Source organism: Oncorhynchus keta, chromosome 4 (genome assembly GCF_023373465.1).
Source record: "Oncorhynchus keta strain PuntledgeMale-10-30-2019 chromosome 4, Oket_V2, whole genome shotgun sequence".
In the NCBI taxonomy this organism is placed as follows: Eukaryota; Metazoa; Chordata; class Actinopteri; order Salmoniformes; family Salmonidae; genus Oncorhynchus; species Oncorhynchus keta.
The window spans coordinates 61971429-61992329 of record NC_068424.1 but is presented as its reverse complement, the minus strand read 5'-3'; the positions used below and the strand labels follow the sequence as shown (position 1 = coordinate 61992329).

The 20901-nt window shown below is 42.5% G+C and overlaps 1 protein-coding gene across 8 annotated transcripts in view; it reads right to left on the bottom strand.

The window, feature by feature from the left end:
* The window catches only part of elf1 (E74-like ETS transcription factor 1), a 94248-nt gene that overhangs the window by 30756 nt on the left and 42591 nt on the right, over positions 1-20901 (bottom strand). The window contains exon 1 of one of the 8 annotated variants that reach the window (XM_052512327.1): positions 20468-20566. The exons of the other annotated variants lie outside the window; for them this stretch is intronic. The gene's annotated coding sequence lies outside the window, so the exon portion shown is untranslated. Of the gene's footprint in view, positions 1-20467; positions 20567-20901 lie in introns of those variants that run through there. 8 annotated transcript variants of the gene reach the window in all.

Genomic DNA, 20901 nt, shown 5'->3' with positions numbered 1-20901 from the left:
GAGCAGACAGCACACATAAACCTGGACTAGGCAGAATCTCCTCTCTCTGCTTCTCTGGGAACAATGTAAACATCTACAGGTCAGGTTCATATGGGAGCCCAGTGAAGAACGTAGGCATCTACAGGTCAGGTTCATATGGGAGCCCAGTCCTGGCTGCATAGAGATAAAGTATATTTATTTTAGGCACATTTCATTCTATGCAGGATACAGTCTATGACATCATTGGTACTGCCCAACTCCAATGCTCCCTTCTAGACTTAAAGGGACAGTTCACTTCAAAGTCAAAATCAATCGCTTAAAATGTAAATCAAATCAAATTTTATTTGTCACATGTGCCGAATACAACAGGTGAGGAGGAACTTACTGTGAAATTCTTACTTACAAGCCCTTAACCAACAATGCAGTTCAAGAAATAGAGTTAAGAAAATATTTATTAAATAAACTATAGTAAAAAAATTAAATAAAGAAAATTACATAACAATAACAATAACATTGACTCGGTATCGAGTCAATGTGTGGGGGTACAGGTTAGTCGAGGTAATTTGTAAAGGGACTATGCATAGATTATAAACAGCGAGTAGCAGCATTATAAATACAGAGGGGGGGTTCAATGTAAATAGTCTGGGTTAGAGGTCGACCGATTATGATTTTTCAACACCGATACCGATTATTGGAAGACCAAAAAAACTGATACCGATTAAATCGGCCGATTTTTATATACATACATTTGTAATAATGACAATTACAACAATACTGAATGAACACTTATTTTAACTTAATATAATACATAAATAAAAACAATTTAGTCTCAGATAAATTAAACATGTTGGTTTAAATAATGCAAAAACACAGTGTTGGAGAAGTAGGTAAACGTGCAATACGTGCCATAAAAAAGCTAACATTTAAAGTTCCTTGCTCAGAACATATGAAAGCTCGTGGCTCCTTTTAACATGATTCTTCAATATTCCCAGGTAAGAAGTTTTAGGTTGTAGATATTATAGGAATTTATAGGATTATGTCTCTCTACACCATTTGTATTTCATATATCTTTGACTATTGGATGTTGTTATAGGCACTTTAGTATTGCCAGCCTAATTTCGGGAGTTGATAGGCTTGAAGTTATAAACAGCGCTGTGCTTCAAGCATTGCGAAAGAGCTGCTGGCAAACGTAGGAAAGTGCTGTTTGAATGAATGCTTACGAGCCTACTGCTGCCTACCACCGCTCAGTCAGACTGCTCTATCAAATCATAGATGTCACGTTCTGACCTTAGTTCTTTTGTTATGTCTTTGTTTAGTATGGTAGGGCGTGAGTTGGGTGGGTTGTCTATGTTCTTTTTTCTATGATTTGGGATTTCTGTGTTTGGCCTGGTATGGTTCTCAATTAGAGGTAGCTATCAATCGTTGTCCCTGATTGAGAACCATACTTAGGTAGCCGGGTTTCACTTTTGAGTTGTGGGTGATTGTTTTCTGTTTGTGTCTGTTGCACCTGACGGAGCTGTTTGGTTTGTTCTCTTTTGTTACTTTGTATTTAGTGTTCAGTTCAGTTTACTAAAAGGATGAACACTTACCAGTGGGTTAGAGAGTTGGACTAGTAACCAAAAGGTTGCAAGTTCAAATCCCCGAGCTGACAAGGTACAAATCTGTCGTTCTGCCCCTGAACAGGCAGTTAACCCACTGTTCCTAGGCCGTCATTGAAAATAAGAATTTGTTCTTAACTGACTTGCCTAGTTAAATAAAGGTAAAAAAAATAAATAAAAATAAAACACTGAATGCAAGAGAAGTGACACAATTTCCCTAGTTAATATTGCCTGCTAACATGAATTTCTCTTAACTAAATATGCAGGTTTAAAAAAATAGACTTGTGAATTGATTTTATGAAAGGCATTGATTTTATGGTTAGGTACAATGGTGCAACTATTGTGCTTTTTTCACGAATGCGTTCTTGTTAAATCATTACACGTTTGGCGAAGTAGGCTGTGATTCGATGATAAATTAGCAGGCACCGCATTGATTAAGCTAGTTAAACGAGTAATATCATCAACCATGTGTAGTTAACTAGTGATTATGTGAAGATTGATTGTTTTTTTATAAGATACATTTAATGCTAGCTAGCAACTTATCTTGGCTCCTTGCTGCACTCGAGTAACAGGTGGTCAGCCTGCCAAGCAGTCTCCTCGTGGATTGCAATGTAATCGGGGTCCAAAAATGCTGATTACCGATTGTTATGAAAAATTGAAATCATCCATAATTAATCGGTTGACCTCTAGTCTGGGTGGCAATCTGATTAATTGTTAGGCAATCTTATGGCTTGGGGGTAGAAGCTGTTAAGGAGACCTAGACTTGGCGCTCCGGTACCACTGCCGTGCGGTAGCAGAGAGAACAGCCTATGGCATGGGTGACAGGAGTGTATGAAATGTATGAGTGTTTTGTGAATACGGGCCTTGAGAAATTTAGATTTTTAAATTAACTGTCCCTTTTAGAGAGGCCAGAATAAGATATGACCCCTACAATCCTGTCTCACTTCTCTGTTCAATTTCCCTTTTCTCCTATTCAGTATGCCATCCACCATGACTGTCTGTTAGAATTTGAAAGTGCCATGAATCAACCAAACTATTATGTTATCTTAGTCCGAGAGTTTAGAGATAAGCTTGTGACTGAATGAATCATTCAAATCACAAGTGGGTTATCTGATGATAGCCAAAAGCCTGTTATCAGATCAATAGAAATATCAAGGTGGAAGGGCCTGGCTTTTCTATATGATGGGTTAAATGTGAACAATGTCTGTGTGTGAGAGTGTGTGTGTGAGAGTGTGTGTGCGCACATGCATGTATTCTATATCCATCCTGTTACTGAATCGTTGATTTGGGTGGCCCAGTGCTGAGGGCAGACAGAGATACTACAGTCAGTCATTAGAGAGACCTGCACAGTATCCCAGAGCACATGACAACAGCTTCCTTGTCTGCACAGGCAGAGGGAGGCTGAGATCACTCTCAGCCAGAGGAGAGGAGAAACAAGCAAAGCAAAACAGAAGGGAGGAATGCTCTCTTGCTCTATTAAAGTGTTCCTCAATTTCACAAGTCTCCACAGAGCAAATAAAACAGTGTGACTTTAGGCTGGGTGGGGCCACTCTAGACCAGCCTCAGACTGCAGGAGTTAGTAGAAGTAATTACCACTCCGCTGTGGCTCACGTCACGTGACTGACGGTTGACTTGCTCCACACGCTCCCTCCCTCAAACATGGCTATCTGTTGTAGCGTGTCCTCAGCTCTATGTGCTGTAGGAGGAGGAGGAGCTCGCTGAGAACAGACAGCAGAAGACTGCTCTCCCTCTCCCAAAGTAACTAGCAGTCACAATAACAACCAATTAGAGGCCTGGGGTCTGTTCAAAAGGGAGCGATGTTACAGAGCGTTGTATTGTGTAGAACAGATATGACTGTCTGTTATGTGGAATAGAGATTACCAACTGGGCAACAAACAGTTGATATGACTGTCTGTTATGTGGAATAGAAATTACCCACTGGGCAAAAAACAGTGGGACAAAATAGAGATTACAGGGCAAAAAACAGTTGATATGACTGTCTGTTATGTGGAATAGAAATTACCCACTGGGCAAAAAGTGGATATGACTGTCTGTTAGTGGAATGATATGAAAAAACAGTCTGTTATGTGGAATAGAGATTAACCACTGGGCAAAAACAGTTGATATGACTGTCTGTTATGTGGAATAGAGATTAACCCAAAAAAAACAGTTGGGCAAAAGATTACAGTGGATATGACTGTCTGTTATGTGGAATAGAGATTACCCACTGGGCAAAAAACAGTGGATATGACTGTCTGTTATGTGGAATAGAGATTACCCACTGGGCAAAAAACAGTGGATATGACTGTCTGTTATGTGGAATAGAGATTACCCACTGGGCAAAAAACAGTGGATATGACTGTCTGTTATGTGGAATAGAGATTACCCACTGGGCAAAAAAACAGTGGATATGACTGTCTGTTATGTGGAATAGAGATTACCCACTGGGCAAAAAACAGTGGATATGACTGTCTGTTATGTGGAATAGAGATTACCCACTGGGCAAAAAAACAGTGGATATGACTGTCTGTTATGTGGAATAGAGATTACCCACTGGGCAAAAAAACAGTGGATATGACTGTCTGTTATGTGGAATAGAGATTACCCACTGGGCAAAGACTGTTTGGAATCAATGTTGTTTTCATGTCATTTTGACCCAAACATCTGATGATGTTGAATCAACTTGGAAAACTGACTGGATTTGCAAAAAGTAATCAACGTAAATTTTTACCTGAATGATTTTGTTTTGAATTCACGTTAGTTGACAACTCAATCAAATGTATATAAAACATTGAACTGCAGTCTGTGCTCAGTGGGTAGCATAGGCTCAACTTGTTAGGCCTACCTTTCTATCTGCAATGTTCTGAACGTTTCACGAAATGTAATACACCCGTGTAACAAACGCATAGCTCCCAGCAGGCCATGCTTCCCTCCTCTTCGCTCTCCACAGCTGAGCTCATTGTTGACCATGAAAGGAGGTAATTTAAGTCAATTGAATGACTAGGCAATGAGTCAGCCTGCATGTGGCAACCATGCAAACATTGTGGGAAACAAGAAAACCGACCAAGAACAAACTATTCTTATCGACCCCAGTTACTTGCTCGAATTACAAAATGTGAGATGTTCAATGTTCAAAAGAGGTGACGTTGTTATAGGGTGGTTGGAGAATGCTCCGATGGTTCTGGTATAACTATGTGATGGGCGGTAGTATTATGGGTGGTGCTGCTTGCTCTAACACTCACTAGCCCTGTATCGAGAGTGTAAGATCATGGCCTCAATGCTGTCAGCTCAAGAGTCTCAGAATAGCTCCTGATCTAATGAGCGCTTTTGGGGTGGAAAGGGGAGAATGTTAGAGGGAAGACAGGGAGAGTGTGGAGTTCTTTCCTGCTTGGTGATAGCGGGGAAACTGACTATCACTGGCATTTCAGGGTGGATGGAGAGGATAGACAAGAGAGTGGGCATAAATCATTCTACTTCCGGCGCCAACAGAGATGGCCGCCTCGCTTCGCGTTCCTAGGAAATTATGCAGTAATTTTTTTGTTATTTCTTACATTGGTACCCCAGGTAATCTTAGGTTTCATTACATACAGTCGGGAGGAACTACTGAATATAAGAGCAACGTCAACTCATCATCATTACGACCAGGAATATCACTCTCCGAAGCGGATCCGAAGCGGATCCTGTGTTTTGCATTCCACCCAGGACAATGGATCGGATCCCAGCCGGCGACCCAAAACAACGAGGCCGTAAAAGGGGCAAACGAAGCTGTCTTTTGGTCAGGCTCCGGAGACGGGCACATCGCGCACGACTCCCTAGCATACTACTCGCCAATGTCCAGTCTCTTGACAACAAGGTTGATGAAATCCGAGCAAGGGTAGCATTCCAGAGAGACATCAGAGACTGTAACGTTCTTTGCTTCACGGAAACATGGCTCACTCGAGAGACGCTAACGGAATCGGTGCAGCCAGCTGGTTTCTTCACGCATCGCGCCGACAGAAGCAAGAAGAGGGGTGGGGGGGGTTTGCCTTATGATTAACGAGACGTGGTGTGATCATAACAACATACAGGAACTCAAGTCCTTCTGTTCACCTGACTTAGAATTCCTCACAATCAAATGTCGACCGCATTATCTACCAAGGGAATTCTCTTTGATTATAATCACAGCCGTATATATTCCCCCCCCCCCCAAGTAGACACATCAATGGCCCTGAACAAACTTTATTTGACTCTATGTAAACTGGAAACCACATATCCTGAGGCTGCATTCATTGTAGCTGGGGATTTTAACAAGGCTGATCTGAAAACAAGACTCCCTAAATTCTATCAGCATATTGATTGTGCAACCAGGGCTGGTAAAACCCTGGATCATTGTTATTCTAAGTTCTGTGATGCATATAAGGCCCTCCCCCGCCCTCCTTTCGGAAAAGCTGACCTCGACTCCATTTTGTTGCTTCTAGCCTACAGAACGAGACTAAAACAAGAAGCTCCCGCGCTCAGGTCTGTTCGACGCTGGTCCGACCAATCTGATTCCACGCTTCAAGACTGCTTCGATCACATGGATCGGGATATGTTCCGCATTGCGTCCAACAACATTGACGAATACGCTGATTCGGTGAGCGAGTTCATAAGAAAGTGCATCGGCGATGTTATACCCACAGTAAAGATTAAAACATTCCCAAACCAGAAACTGTGGATTGATGGCAGCATTCGCGCGAAACTGAAAGTGTAAAAAAAAAAAAATCTTTAAACGACTACCGCCCCCGTAGCACTCACTTCCGTCCTCATGAAGTGCTTTGAGAGACTAGTCAAGGACCATATCACCTCCACCCTACCTGACACACTAAACACACTCCAATTTGCTTACCGCCCCAATAGGCCCACAGACGACGCAATCGCAACCACACTGCACACTGCCCTAACCCATCTGGACAAGAGGAATACCTATGTGAGAAAGTTGTTCATCGACTACAGCTCAGCATTTAACACCATAGTACCCTCCAAACTCGTCATCAAGCTCGAGACCCTGGGTCTCGACCCCGCCCTGTGCAACTGGGTACTGGATTTCCTGACGGGCTGCCCCCAGGTGGTGAGGGTAGGTAGCAAGATCTCCACCCCGCTGATCTTCAACACTGTGACACCACAAGGGTGAGTTCTGAGCCCTCTCCTGTACTCCCTGTTCACCCAAGACTGCGTGGCCATGCACGCCTCCAACTCAATCATCAAGTTTGCAGACGACACTACAGTGGTAGGCTTGATTACCAACAACGATGAGACGGCCTACAGGGAGGAGGTGAGGGCCCTCGAAGTGTGGTGTCAGGAAAATAACCTCACACTCAACATCAACAAAACAAATGAGATGATTGTGGACTTCAGGATACAGCAGAGGGAGCACCCCCCAATCCACATCGACGGGACAGTAGTGGAGAGGGTAGTAAGTTTTAAGTTCCTCGGCATACACATCACGGACAAACTGAATTGGTCCACCCACACAGACAGCGTTGTGAAGAAGGTGCAGCAGCGCCTCTTCAACCTCAGGAGGCTGAAGAAATTTGGCTTGTCAACAAAAGCACTCACAAACTTCTACAGATGCACAATTGAGAGCATCCTGTCGGCTGTATCACCGCCTGGTACAGCAACTGCTCCGCCCACAACCGTAAGGCTCTCCAGAGGGTAGTGAGATCTGCACAACGCATCACCGAGGGCAAATTACCTGCCCTCCAGGAAACCTACACCACCCGATGTCACAGGAAGGCCATAAAGATCATCAAGGACAACAACCACCCGAGCCACTACCTGTTCACCCCACTATCATCCAGAAGGCGAGGTCAGTACAGGTGCACCAAAGCAGGGACCGAGAGACTGAAAAACAGCTTCTATCTCAAGGCCATCAGACTGTTAAATAGCCACCACTAACATTGAGTGGCTGCTGCCAACATACTGACTCAACTCCAGCCACTTTAATAATGGAAATGGATGGAAATTGATGTAAAAAATGAATCACTAGCCACTTTAAACAATGCCACTTAATATAATGTTTACATACCCTACATTACTCATCTCATATGTATATACTGTACTCTATACCATCTACTGCATCTTGCCTATGTCGTTCTGTACCATCACTCATTCATATATCTTTATGTACATATTCTTTATCCCTTTATCCCTTTGTGTGTATAAGGTAGTAGTTGTTAGGTTAGATTACTCGTTGGTTATTACTGCATTGTCGGAGCTAGAAGCACAAGCATTTCGCTACACTCGCATTAACATCTGCTCACCATGTGTATGTGACAAATACAAATTTGATTTGATCACACTTCTCTCTTCACTAAACACCGCAAAGTTTAGGAAAACTGACCCACTGCAGTCAATTACAACAGCTCATCATATCCCAGTGATGGAATATAGCCCTCTACTTGAGTAGTTCAGTCTCAGTCAGAGAGACAAACAGAAAAGCTTAGCCTAAAATACATCTCTAGAGCATGGTCTCGTTTCCAGAAACTGCTAGCTATTAGCCTGGCAAAAGTGACGCTACATTGAAGGTAAAAACAAAACGTTGAACTGCAGTCTGTGCTCAGTGGGTAGCGCAGGCTCAATTTGGTAGGCATACCTTTCTGTCTAGAAAGGAGCTGATCATGGACTATAGGAAAAGGCGGGCCAAACGGGCCCCCATTAACGTCGATGGGGCTGAAATGGAGCGGGTGGAGAATTTCAAGTTCCTTGGTGTTCACATCACCAACAAACTGTCATGGTCCAAACACACCAAGACAGTTGTGAAAAAGGCACGACAACACCTTTTCCCCCTCGGGAGACTGAAAAGATTTTGCATGTGTCCCCAGATTCTCAAACAGTTCTACATCTGCACCATTGAGAGCACCCTGACCGGTTGCATCACCGCCTGGTATGGCAACTGCTCAGCATCTGACCGTAAGGCACTATAGAGGGTAGTGCATATGGCCCAGTACATCACTGGGGCCAATCTTCCTGACATTCAGGACCTATATATTAAGCGGTGTCAGAGGAAGGCCCCCAAAATGTTTTTGTCAAAGACTCCAGTCACCCAAGTCATAGACTGTTCTCTCTGCTACCTCACGGCAAGCGGTACCGTGGGCGCCAAGTTTAGGACCAAAAGGCTCCTTAACAGCTTCTACCCACAAGCTATAAGACAATGAATCAAATGGCCACCTGGACAATTTACATTGACACTAGTTTATTTAGTAAATATTTTCTTAACTCTATTTCTTTAACTGCATTGTGTTGCTTGCAAGAAAGCATTTCACGGTAAGGAATACCTACACCTGTTGTATTAGGCGCATGTGACAAATACAATTTGATTTGAAACCAAAGCAGCTACATTTTCATACACTACCAATCAAAAGTTAAAACACCTACTCATTCAAGGGTTTTTCTTTATTTTTTTACTATTATCTAAATTGCAGAATAATAGTGAAGAATTGGGCGGCAGGGTAGCCTAGTGGTTAGAGTGTTGGACTAGTAACCGGAAGGTTGCAAGTTCAAACCCCCGAGCTGACAAGGTACAAATCTGTCGTTCTGTCCCTGTTAACAGGCAGTTAACCCACTCCACTGTTCCTAGGCTGTCATTGAAAATAAGAATTTGTTCAAAACTGACTTGCCTGGTTAAATAAAGGTTCAATAAAATAAAATAAAATTAAAAAATCATAACTATAAAATAACACATATTGAATAATGTTGAAACCAAAAAAAGTGTTAAACAAATCAAAATATATTTGATATTTGAGATTTTTCAAATAGCCACCCTTTGCCTTGATGTCAGCTTTTCTGCAAAGAAACCACTACTAAAAGGTCACCAATAATAAGAAGAGACTTGCACGAGCAATGGACACTCTTGGCATTCTCTCAACCAGCTTCATGAGGTTGTCCCCTGGAATGCATTTCAATTAACAGGTGTTCCTTCTTAAAAGTTCATTTGCGGAATTTCTTTCCTTCTTAATGCGTTTGACCTTTTTAATGCATTGTGTTGTGGTAAGGTAGGGTAAAACAGGTAACCTAGTGGTTAGAGCTTTGGACTGGTAACCGAAAGGTTGCAAGATTGAATCCCTGAGCTGACAAGGTAAACATCTGTCATTCTGCCCCTGAACAAGGCAGTTAACCCACTGTTCCTAGGCCGTAATTGAAAATAATAATTTGTTCTTAACTGACTTGCCTACATAAATAAAGATACATATTGTTTTTAAAAGACCAAGTCCACACTATGGCAAGAACAGCTCAGATAAGCAAAGAGAAATGACAGTCCATCATTACTTTAAGACATGAAGGTCCGTCAATACGGAAAATTACAAGAACTTTGAACATTTCTTCAAGTGCTGTCGCAAAAACCATCAAGCGCTATGATAAAATTGGCTCTCATGAGGACCGCCACAGGAAGACCCAGAGTTACCTCTGCTGCAGAGGATAAGTTCATTAGTTACCAGCCTCAGAAATTTCAGCCCAAATAAATGCTTCACAGAGTTCAAGTAACAGACACATCTCAACATAAACTGTTCAAAGGAGAACAGTTACCATGAACAGTTACCATGAAGGAGCCTTCATGGTAAAATTACTGCAAAGAAACCACTCCTAAAAGACACCAATAAGAAGAAGAGACTTGCTTGGGCCAAGAAACACGAGCAAAGGACATTAGACCGGTGGAAATCTGTCCTTTGGTCTGGAGTCCAAATTGGAGATTTTTGGTTCCAACCGACGTGTCTTTGTGAGACGCGGTGAGGCTGAACGGATAATCTCTGCATGTGAATTTCCCACTGTAAATCATGGAGGAGGAGGTGAGATGGTGTGGGGGTGCTTTGCTGGTGACACTGTCTGTAATTTATTTAGAATTCAAGGCACACTTAATCAGCATGGCTACCACAGCATTCTGCAGCGATACACCATCCCATCTGGTTTGGGCTTAGTGGGACTTTTTTTTATTTTTTTTATTTTATTTCACCTTTATTTAACCAGGTAGGCTAGTTGAGAACAAGTTCTCATTTGCAACTGCGACCTGGCCAAGATAAAGCATAGCAGTGTGAACAGACAACACAGAGTTACACATGGAGTAAACAATTAGCAAGTCAATAACACAGTAGAAAAAAATGGGCAGTCTATATACAATGTGTGCAAAAGGCATGAGGAGGTAGGCGAATAATACAATTTTGCAGATTAACACTGGAGTGATAAATGATCAGATGGGCATGTACAGGTAGAGATATTGGTGTGCAAAAGAGCAGAAAAGTAAATAAATAAAAACAGTATAAAAACAGTATGGGAATGAGGTAGGTGAAAAAGGGTGAGCTATTTACCTATAGACTATGTACAGCTGCAGCGATCGGTTAGCTGCTCAGATAGCTGATGTTTGAAGTTGGTGAGGGAGATAAAAGTCTCCAACTTCAGCGATTTTTTGCAATTCGTTCCAGTCACAGGCAGCAGAGTACTGGAACGAAAGGCGGCCAAATGAGGTGTTGGCTTTAGGGATGATCAGTGAGATACACCTGCTGGAGCGCGTGGTACGGATGGGTGTTGCCATCGTGACCAGTGAACTGAGATAAGGCGGAGCTTTACCTAGCATGGACTTGTAGATGACCTGGAGCCAGTGGGTCTGGCGACGAATATGTAGCGAGGGCCAGCCGACTAGAGCATACAAGTCGCAGTGGTGGGTGGTATAAGGTGCTTTAGTGGCAAAACGGATGGCACTGTGATAAACTGCATCCAGTTTGCTGAGTAGAGTGTTGGAAGCAATTTTGTAGATGACATCGCCGAAGTCGAGGATCGGTAGGATAGTCAGTTTTACTAGGGTAAGCTTGGCGTCGTGAGTGAAGGAGGCTTTGTAACTCTCATTTGTTTTTCAACAGGACAATGACTCAACACACCTCCAGGCTGTGTAAGGGCTATTTTACCAAGAAGGAGAGTGATGGAGTGCTGCATCAGATGACCTGGCCTCCACAATTTTTTTATTTCACCTTTATTTAACCAGGTTGGCTAGTTGAGAATAGGTTCTCATTTACAACTGCAACTTGGTCAAGATAAAGCAAAGCAGTGCGACACAAACAACAACACAGAGTTACACATGGAATAAACAAACATACAGTCAATAATACAATAGAGAAAGTCTATATACAGTGTGCAATTGAGGTAGGATAAGGGGGGTGAGGCAATAAATAGGCCATAGTGGTGAAATTATTACAGTATGGCAAATTAAACACTGGGGTGATAGATGTGTAGAAGATGAGTGTGCAAGTAGAGATACTGAGGTGCAAAGGAGCAAAATAAATAACAATATGGTGATGAGGTAGTTGGATGGGCTGTTTACAGATTGGCTATGTACAGGTGCAGTGATCTGTGAGCTGCCCTGACAGCTGGTGCTTATAGCTAGTGAGGGAGATATGAGTCTACATCTTCAGTGATTTTTGCAGTTCGTACCAGTCATTGGCAGCAGAGAACTGGAAGGAAAGGCGGCCGAAGGAGGAATTGGCTTTGGGGGTGACCAGTGAGATATACCTGCTGGAGCGCGTGCTGCTGCTATGGTGACAAGTGAGCTGAGATAAGGCTGGGCTTTACCTAGCAACGACTTATAGATGACCTGGAGCCAGTGGGTTTGGCAACGAATATGAAGCTATATATATGGGGCTTTGGTAACAAAGCGGATGGCACTGAGATAGACTGCATCCAATTTGCTGAGTAGAGTTGTTGGAGGCTATTTTGTAAATGACCACCGAAGTCAAGGATCGGTAGGATAGTCAGTTTTACTAGGGTATGTTTGGCAGCATGAGTGAAGGATGCCTTGTTGTGAAATAGGAAACCGATTCTTGATTTAATTTGGGATTGGACATGCTTAATGTGAGTCTGGAAGGAGAGTTTACAGTCTAACCAGACACCTAGATATTTGTAGTTGTCCACATCTTCTAAGTCAGAACCGTCCAGAGTAGTTATGCTGGACGGGTGGGTAGGTTCATTGATCATTTGTGTGAGATTGAGGGCATCTAGTTTAGATTGTAAGACGGCCGGAGTGTTAAGCATATCCCAGTTTAGGTCACCTAGCAGTACAGGCTCTAAAGATAGATGGGTGGGCAATTAATTAAAATATGGTGTCCAGGGTACAGCTGGGGGCTGAAGGTGGTCTATAAGAAGCGGCAACGGTGAGAGACTTGTTTCTGGAAAGGTGGATTTTTAGAAGTAGAAGCTCAAATTGTTTGGGCACAGACCTGGATAGTATGACAGAACTCTGCAGGCTGTCTCACTTCCCCGACCTCAACCAAATTGAGATGGTTTGGGATGAGTCGGACCGCAGAGTTAAGGAAAATCAGCCAACAAGTGCTCAGTATATGTGGAAACTCCTTCAAGACTGTTGGAAAAGCATTCCTGGTGAAGCTGGTTGAGAGAATTCCAAGAGTGTGCAAAGCTGTCATCAAGGCAAAGGGTGGTTATTTTAAGAATCTCAAACATTTAATATTTTGATTTGCTTGTTAAACACATTTTTGGTTACTACATGATTTCATATGCGTAATTTCATAGGCTTGATGTATTCATTATTATTCTACAATGTAGAAGATAGTAAAAATAAAGAAAAACATTGAATGAGTAGGTGTTCTAAAACTTTTGACTGGTAGTGTAGATCTGACCTGAGAGCAAAGCAAAATACCAATGTACAAGTTGTCAGAAAAACCGAGGACAACACCACATTTTTGTGCTCATCAAGTGTGGTCAGCAGAGAAGTGCTGTTTTGCAGGAATCATCTGGGTTCCTGTTGGGGAAATGACTCAGTGGTATTTGGCTGGTGTCAAGTCAATCCTGGAGCTCTGTGATAGCCAGTGCCGGGCCTGCGAGGATTCTGGCCTCATGCACATCAACAGTGACAAAAAACACATGGTGTCAGCAGACCAGAGGCTAAGAAATGTACTTCATTTAACAACAACAGTAAAACCCTACTCAGGGAGACAATGAACTGACCACTCTTCTGACATAAGTCACAGGCAATTAAACAGCAAGTCTTTTAGACATGCAAGTTGCTAAAAACTTTTGAGACATCTCACACCATGTCCCATGTTAGTGGAACAAATCATTGACAGCCTTCCAAGGCAAACTAGCCCAGTTGTTTGGGAATTATACATAGCAGAAAAGGTCACAGTCCTCCGCAATTAGGAGGCTGCTGCCTTGGCACCAGAGAACAGTGTACACAGACAATGTCCTTTCACCACCACAGCAACCCATAGCAGTGTGTGTAAAAACTACCAGTAGTTTTCGCTGCTTTGCTCGGCACATGTTCATGCATGGGCCATGGTAGTGTACAACGCTCACAGTCCTGACATGTTTCAACTTTATTGGGGAATAGGAGGTTAGAGGTTGCCATGCCGGGTGAGATATATGGCCAGAAATGAAGGCAGAGGACATAGGCATCCTCTAACGATGCCCAGCTTTACCCCTACCCGTATGTACATATCTACCTCAATTACCTCATACCCCAGCACATCGACTCATACTGGCATCCTGTGTATATAGCCAAGTTATCGTTACTCATCGTGTATTTATTCCTTGTGTTACTATTTTTCTATTATTTCTCAATTTTTCTCACTGCATTGTTGGAAAGGGCCCATAAGTAAGCACTGCACTGTTAGTCTGCACCTGTTGTTTAGGAAACATGTGACAAATACAATTTGATTAGACTTGATTTGAGCTGGCGAGTGCGGCCGGGTAAAGCGAAACAACAAAACATGCAGCTATGTCTCAAATCAAATCAAATGTTATTGGTCATATGCACATGGAAAGCAGATGTTATTGCGAGGGTAGAGAAATGCTTGTGCTACTAGTTCCGACAGTGCAACAACATCTAACATGTAATCCCGACTGATATGTCTGAGTTCTACAGTGCTGCAATGAGAGTTACATTAACACACAGTTCTACAGTGCTGTTACTGTTCGGTTATATCTGGCGTTTGGTATATGGGTACTGTTCGGTTATGTCTGGCGTTTGGTATATGGGATTGATTACGCTGCTCTGTATGAGTCAGTTGAGTTTGATAATAAACAACATCGAGTTGATAATGGAGCCGTCATTCTGAACAAAACACCTGCATCCTAACCAACAGTGATGTCTGTCTGTTGTAGTAATGCACAGGGAGGTGGGCTGGTGTGCTACGGCCAAATGAAGATGGAGAGAAAAAGGTCACCTCCAGTACAGGGTTTTCAGTGGGAGAGATGGAATTTAATCTGATCTCTCGTAAACCTTGTACTATTCCACTGCAGCCCCAGGCTCTGAGTGAGAGAAGGTCTAATATGGACAAGGTTGCAGGCAGCAGCACCCTCACCCAGACAAGTGCTGCTAGTGCTAACTTTCTAAGGCCAACCCCGAAGAGCTACAGCATTCTGTGGTGTGTGGCAATACAGACTGGTGCTGCTAGTGCTAACACGCTAAGGTTAAATCTGAAGAGCTATAGCATTCTGTGGTGTGTGGCAATACAGACTGGTGCTGCTAGTGCTAACTTGCCAAGGTTAAATCTGAAGAGCTATAGCATTCTGTGGTGTGTGGCAATACAGACTGGTGCTGCTAGTGCTAACTCACTAAGGTTAAATCTGAAGAGCTATAGCATTCTGTGGTGTGTGGCAATACAGACTGGTGCTGCTAGTGCTAACTCGGTTAGGTTAATTCTGAAGAGCTATAGTATTCTGTGGTGTGTGGCAATACAGACTGGTGCTGCTAGTGCTAACTCGGTTAGGTTAATTCTGAAGAGCTATAGTATTCTGTGGTGTGTGGCAATACAGACTGGTGCTGCTAGTGCTAACTCGCTAAGGTTAAATCTGAAGAGCTATAGCATTCTGTGGTGTGTGGCAATACAGACCGGTGCTGCTAGTGCTAACTCGGGTAGGTTAATTCTGAAGAGCTATAGCATTCTGTGGTGTGTGGCAATACAGACTGGTGCTGCTAGTGCTAACTCGGTTAGGTTAATTCTGAAGAGCTATAGCATTCTGTGGTGTGTGGCAATACAGACTGGTGCTGCTAGTGCTAACTCGGTTAGGTTAATTCTGAAGAGCTATAGCATTCTGTGGTGTGTGGCAATACAGACTGGTGCTGCTAGTGCTAACTCGGTTAGGTTAATTCTGAAGAGCTATAGTATTCTGTGGTGTGTGGCAATACAGACTGGTGCTGCTAGTGCTAACTCGGTTAGGTTAATTCTGAAGTGCTATAGTATTCTGTGGTGTGTGGCAATACAGACTGGTGCTGCTAGTGCTAACTCGGTTAGGTTAATTCTGAAGAGCTATAGTATTCTGTGGTGTGTGGCAATACAGACTGGTGCTGCTAGTGCTAACTCGGTTAGGTTAATTCTGAAGAGCTATAGCTAGCCCTCTGGTGTGACAACACAGCTCATAGTGCTACCTCACAGCTCATAGAGCCACACGAGTACCATGATCATTTGCATGGTAATTTACTATGTTTTATTAATAGACAGATCAGCTGTGTGTGTAGAGTCAAGAGCATGATAATCTAATTTATTGATCATAGATTATCAAAATTCACATGACTTCTGCATTGAGTCTTCATACGGATGTGGGAGAGTTAAATCATTAAAATCTAGGAATGTTTTTGTTGTATTACTAATTCTTGCTTACTTGTAGCCTACACAAGTATCCTGAAGCTTTGGAAATATATTGACACACACCAGCAAATGCATCACTGGGTTTCAGCGACTTCCTGTCTGTTAAACCACATTCAGTAGAAAACCTCTCTCAGTGCAAGAGTCTAATGTTATTTTGCACAACTACCCCTACTCGCTTCTAACTAACTCATTGAGTCTTTGTCGTGTTTCTACCCTACCTCAGGAACTGTGGGGTCTGAAATGATTGACAACCTTGATAAAGATGAGCAATAATGACAGTATAAAATAAATCATATTTTATGCTATATTGTATACAACATTTTGGGGGGGAAATTATATTATTTTCTAACACAATTGCTCAGAGAAAGAGATATTGTTTAACAAGTAATACATTTTTTTCTTAAAGATTCCTATAAATAAAGTAGTCAAAAGTTTTGCATTTGTTCCCATATTCTGAGCACAAAATGATTACATCAAACTTGTGATGCTACAAACTTTTGGATGAATTTTCAGTTAGTTATGTTTGTGTTTAAGATAATTTTCTGCCCAATAGAAATGGTAAGTAATGTATTGTGTCATTTTGCAATAACTTTTATTGTAAATAAGAATAGAATAGGTTTCTAAACACTTCTACATTAATGTGGATGTTACCATGACTATGGATAATCCTGAATAAATCGTGAATAATGATTGAGTGAGGGTCAAAGATCATACCCCCAAGACATTCTAACCTCTCGCCATTACAATAACGGGATGTTAGCATGTCTTTGGGGTATGATCTTTGACCCTCTAACTTTCCCACTCATCTTTATTTATGATTCATTCAGGATTATTTTGTTTATACAGTCCTTATTGCTCATCTTTATCAATCATTTCAGACCCCACTCTATGTACACTACCGTTCAAAAGTTTGGGGTCACTTGATCAGAAATACAGTGTAGACATTGTTAATGTTGTAAATTTTGATTGTAGCTGGAAACGGCTGATTTTTATTGGAATATCTACAGAGACATACAGAGGCCCATTATCAGCAACCATCACTCCTGTGTTCCAATGGCATGTTGTGTTAGCTAATCCAAGTTGATCATTTTAGAAGGCTAATTGATCATTAGAAAACCATTTTGCAATTATGTTAGCACAGCTGAAAATTGCTGTACTGATTAAAGAAGCAATACAACTGGCCTTCTTTAGACTAGTTGAGTATCTGGAGCATCAGAATTTGTGGGTTCGATTACAGGTTCAAAATGGCCAGAAACAAAGAGCTTCCTTTTGAAACTCGTCAGTCTATTCTTGTTCCGAGAAATGAAGGCTATTCCATGTGAGAAATTGCCAAGAAACTGAAGATCTTGTACAACGCTGTGTCCTACTCCTTTCACAGAACATTGCAAACGGTCTCTAACCAGAATAGAAATAGGAGAGGGAGGCCCCGGTGCACAACTGAGCAAGAAGACAAGTACTTTACAGTGTCTAGTTTGAGAAACAGACACCTCACAAGTCCTCAACTGACAGCTTCATTAGTACCCGCAAAACACCAGTCTCAACGTCAGCAGTGAAGATGCGACCCCCCGGAATGCTGGCTTTGTAGGCAGAGTTGCAAAGAAAAAGACATATCTCAGACTGGTCAATAAAAATAAAAGATTAAGATGGGCAAAAGAACACAGACACTGGACAGAGATATGGCTTTTTCTTTGCAACTCTGCCTAGAATGCCAGCATCCCGGAGTCGCCTCTTCACTGTTGACGTTGAGACTGGTGTTTTGCAGGGAATTTTTAAGTGACCCCAAACTTTTGAATGGTAGTCTATTAAAAATGCCCGTATTCAATTGTAAATATGAAAAACAGTGTGATTGCTAGAAGTCGACCGATTATGATTTTTCAACGCCGATACCGATACCGATTATTGGAGGATCGAAAGGCAGATACCGATTAAATCGGACGATTTTTTAATGTATTTATTTGTAATAATGACAATTACAACAATACTGAATGAACACTTATTTTAACTTAATATAATACATCAATAAAATCCATTTAGCCTCAAGTAAATAATGAAACATGTTCAATTTGGTTTACATAATGCAAAAACAAAGTGTTGGAGAAGAAAGTAAAAGTGCAATATGTGCTATGTAAGAAAGCTAACGTTTCAGTTCCTTGCTCAGAACATGTGAATATATGAAAGCTGATGGTTCCTTTTAACAAGAGTCTTCAATATTCCCAGGTAATAGGTTTTAGGTTGTAGTTACCCCCCCCCCCCTGGGTTGTGCCGTGGCGGAGATCTTTGTGGGCTATACTCAGCCTTGTCTCAGGATGGTAAATTGGTGGTTGAAGATATCCCTCTAGTGGTGTGCGGGCTGTGCTTTGGCAAAGTGGGTGGGGTTATATCCTTCCTGTTTGGCCCTGTCCGGGGGTGTCCTCGAATGGGGCCACAGTGTCTCCTGAACCCTCCTGTCTCAGCCTCCAGTATTTATGCTGCAGTAGTTTGTGTCGGGGGGCTAGGGTCAGTTTGTTATATCTGGAGTACTTCTCCTGTCCTATTCGGTGTCCTGTGTGAATCTAAGTGTGCGTTCTCTAATTCTCTCCTTCTTTCTTTCTCTCTTTCTCTCTCTCGGAGGACCTGAGCCCTAGGACCATGCCCCAGGACTACCTGACATGATGGCTCCTCGCTGTCCCCAGTCCACCTGGCCATGCTGCTGCTCCAGTTTCAACTGACCTGAGCCCTAGGACCATGCCCCAGGACTACCTGACATGATGACTCCTTGCTGTCCCCAGTCCACCTGGCCATGCTGCTGCTCCAGTTTCAACTGTTCTGCCTTACTATTATTTGACCATGCTGGTCATTTATGAACATTTGAACATCTTGGCCATGTTCTGTTATAATCTCCACCCGGCACAGCCAGAAGAGGACTGGCCACCCCACATAGCCTGGTTCCTCTCTAGGTTTCTTCCTAGGTTTTGGCCTTTCTAGGGAGTTTTTCCTAGCCACCGTGCTTCTACACCTGCATTGCTTGCTGTTTGGGGTTTTAGGCTGGGTTTCTGTACAGCACTTTGAGATATCAGCTGATGTACGAAGGGCTATATAAATAAAATTTGATTGATTGATTGAGTTATTATAGGACTATTTCCCTCTATACCATTTGTATTTCATTAACCTTTGACTATTGGATGTTCTTATAGGCACTTTAGTATTGCCAGTGTAACAGTATAGCCTCCGTCCCTCTCCTCGCTCCTCCCTTGGCTCGAACCAAAAACACAACAGCCACCATCGAAGCAGCGTTACCAATGCAGAGCAAGGGGAACAACTACTAGAAGGCTCAGAGCGAGTGACGTTTGAAACTCTATTAGCTCGCGCTAACTAGCTAGCCATTTCACTTCGGTTACGCCAGCCTCATCTCAGGAGTTGATAGGCTTGAAGTCATAAACAGCACAATGCTTGACGCACAATGAAGAGCTGCTGGCAAAACACACGAAAGTCCTGTTTTGAATGAATGTTTACGCACCTGCTTCTGCCTACCACCGCTCAGTCAGATTCTTAGATACTTGTATGCTTGTATGCTCAGTCAGATTATATGCAACGCAGGACACACTAGATAATATCTAGTAATATCATCAACCATGTGTCGTTAACTAGTGATTATGATTGATAGTTTTTTATAAGATAAGTTTAATGCTAGCTAGCAACTTACCTTGGCTTACTGCATTCGCGTAACAGGCAGTCTCCTTGTGGAGTGCAACGAGAGAGGGGCAGGTCGTTATTGCGTTGGACTAGTTAACTGTCAGGTTGCAAGAATGGATCCCCCGAGCTGACAAGGTGAAAATCTGTCGTTCTGCCCCTGAACGAGGCAGTTAACCCACCGTTCCTAGGGCGTCATTGAAAATAAGAATGTGTTCTTAACTGACTTGCCTAGTTAAATAAAGGTATAAAAATCAAATGAAAATACATAAAATCGGCACATCGGCGCCCAAAAATACAGATTTCCGATTGTTATGAAAACTTGAAATCGGCCCTAATTAATCGGCCATTCCGATTAATCGGTCGACCTCTAGTGATTGCACAGCGTGACAGTGAGCCTCTTCTTGTTAACCTAGATATGCTATACCTTCCCTTCCAAAACTCACACTTACATCTAATATATAGACACAGACAGAAACCTGACTAGGTAACCCCTTTCCGTTCCTTCCTTCCCCATGTGTTCGTGAGGTTTTACGCCAATTCTAAGAAGAACCAAGCTCCTGTCACACTATGTTCTGCCAGTAAAGCATTGGTCAAACATAATATTTTCTATCTTACCTGAGGTAAATAGCCCACCGTCCAAAGCATGGATTCTGAATGATAGTCATGGTGTGGTCTTGAGAACATTTTTCAGAACTACCCCACCACCAGCAATCTGTTTCTATTATGTGGCAACAGGCCACCCGCCACAGATAGGAAGAGCCATTAGACTTGTGAAAACAGGACAGGAAATTGCAGAAAGGGGCAAAAAAATACATCTGTCCCCTTATATCTCGAGTAAAGCTAGCAGCTACATGAGTGCTACAAGAGGCTACTCATTAAAATGTAAATTCGGCCATTTTACCTGTTCACAGAATAGCAAGAATGATTAGAATCCAGAAACTGGAAAGGTGCCTATTGGTCATCTGTGATCAAATACAAAGAATGATATTGAAGAGCAGCGATGCAAATCTCACATGGGAGATGGTTGTTTGTTCATCATCATTGACCCC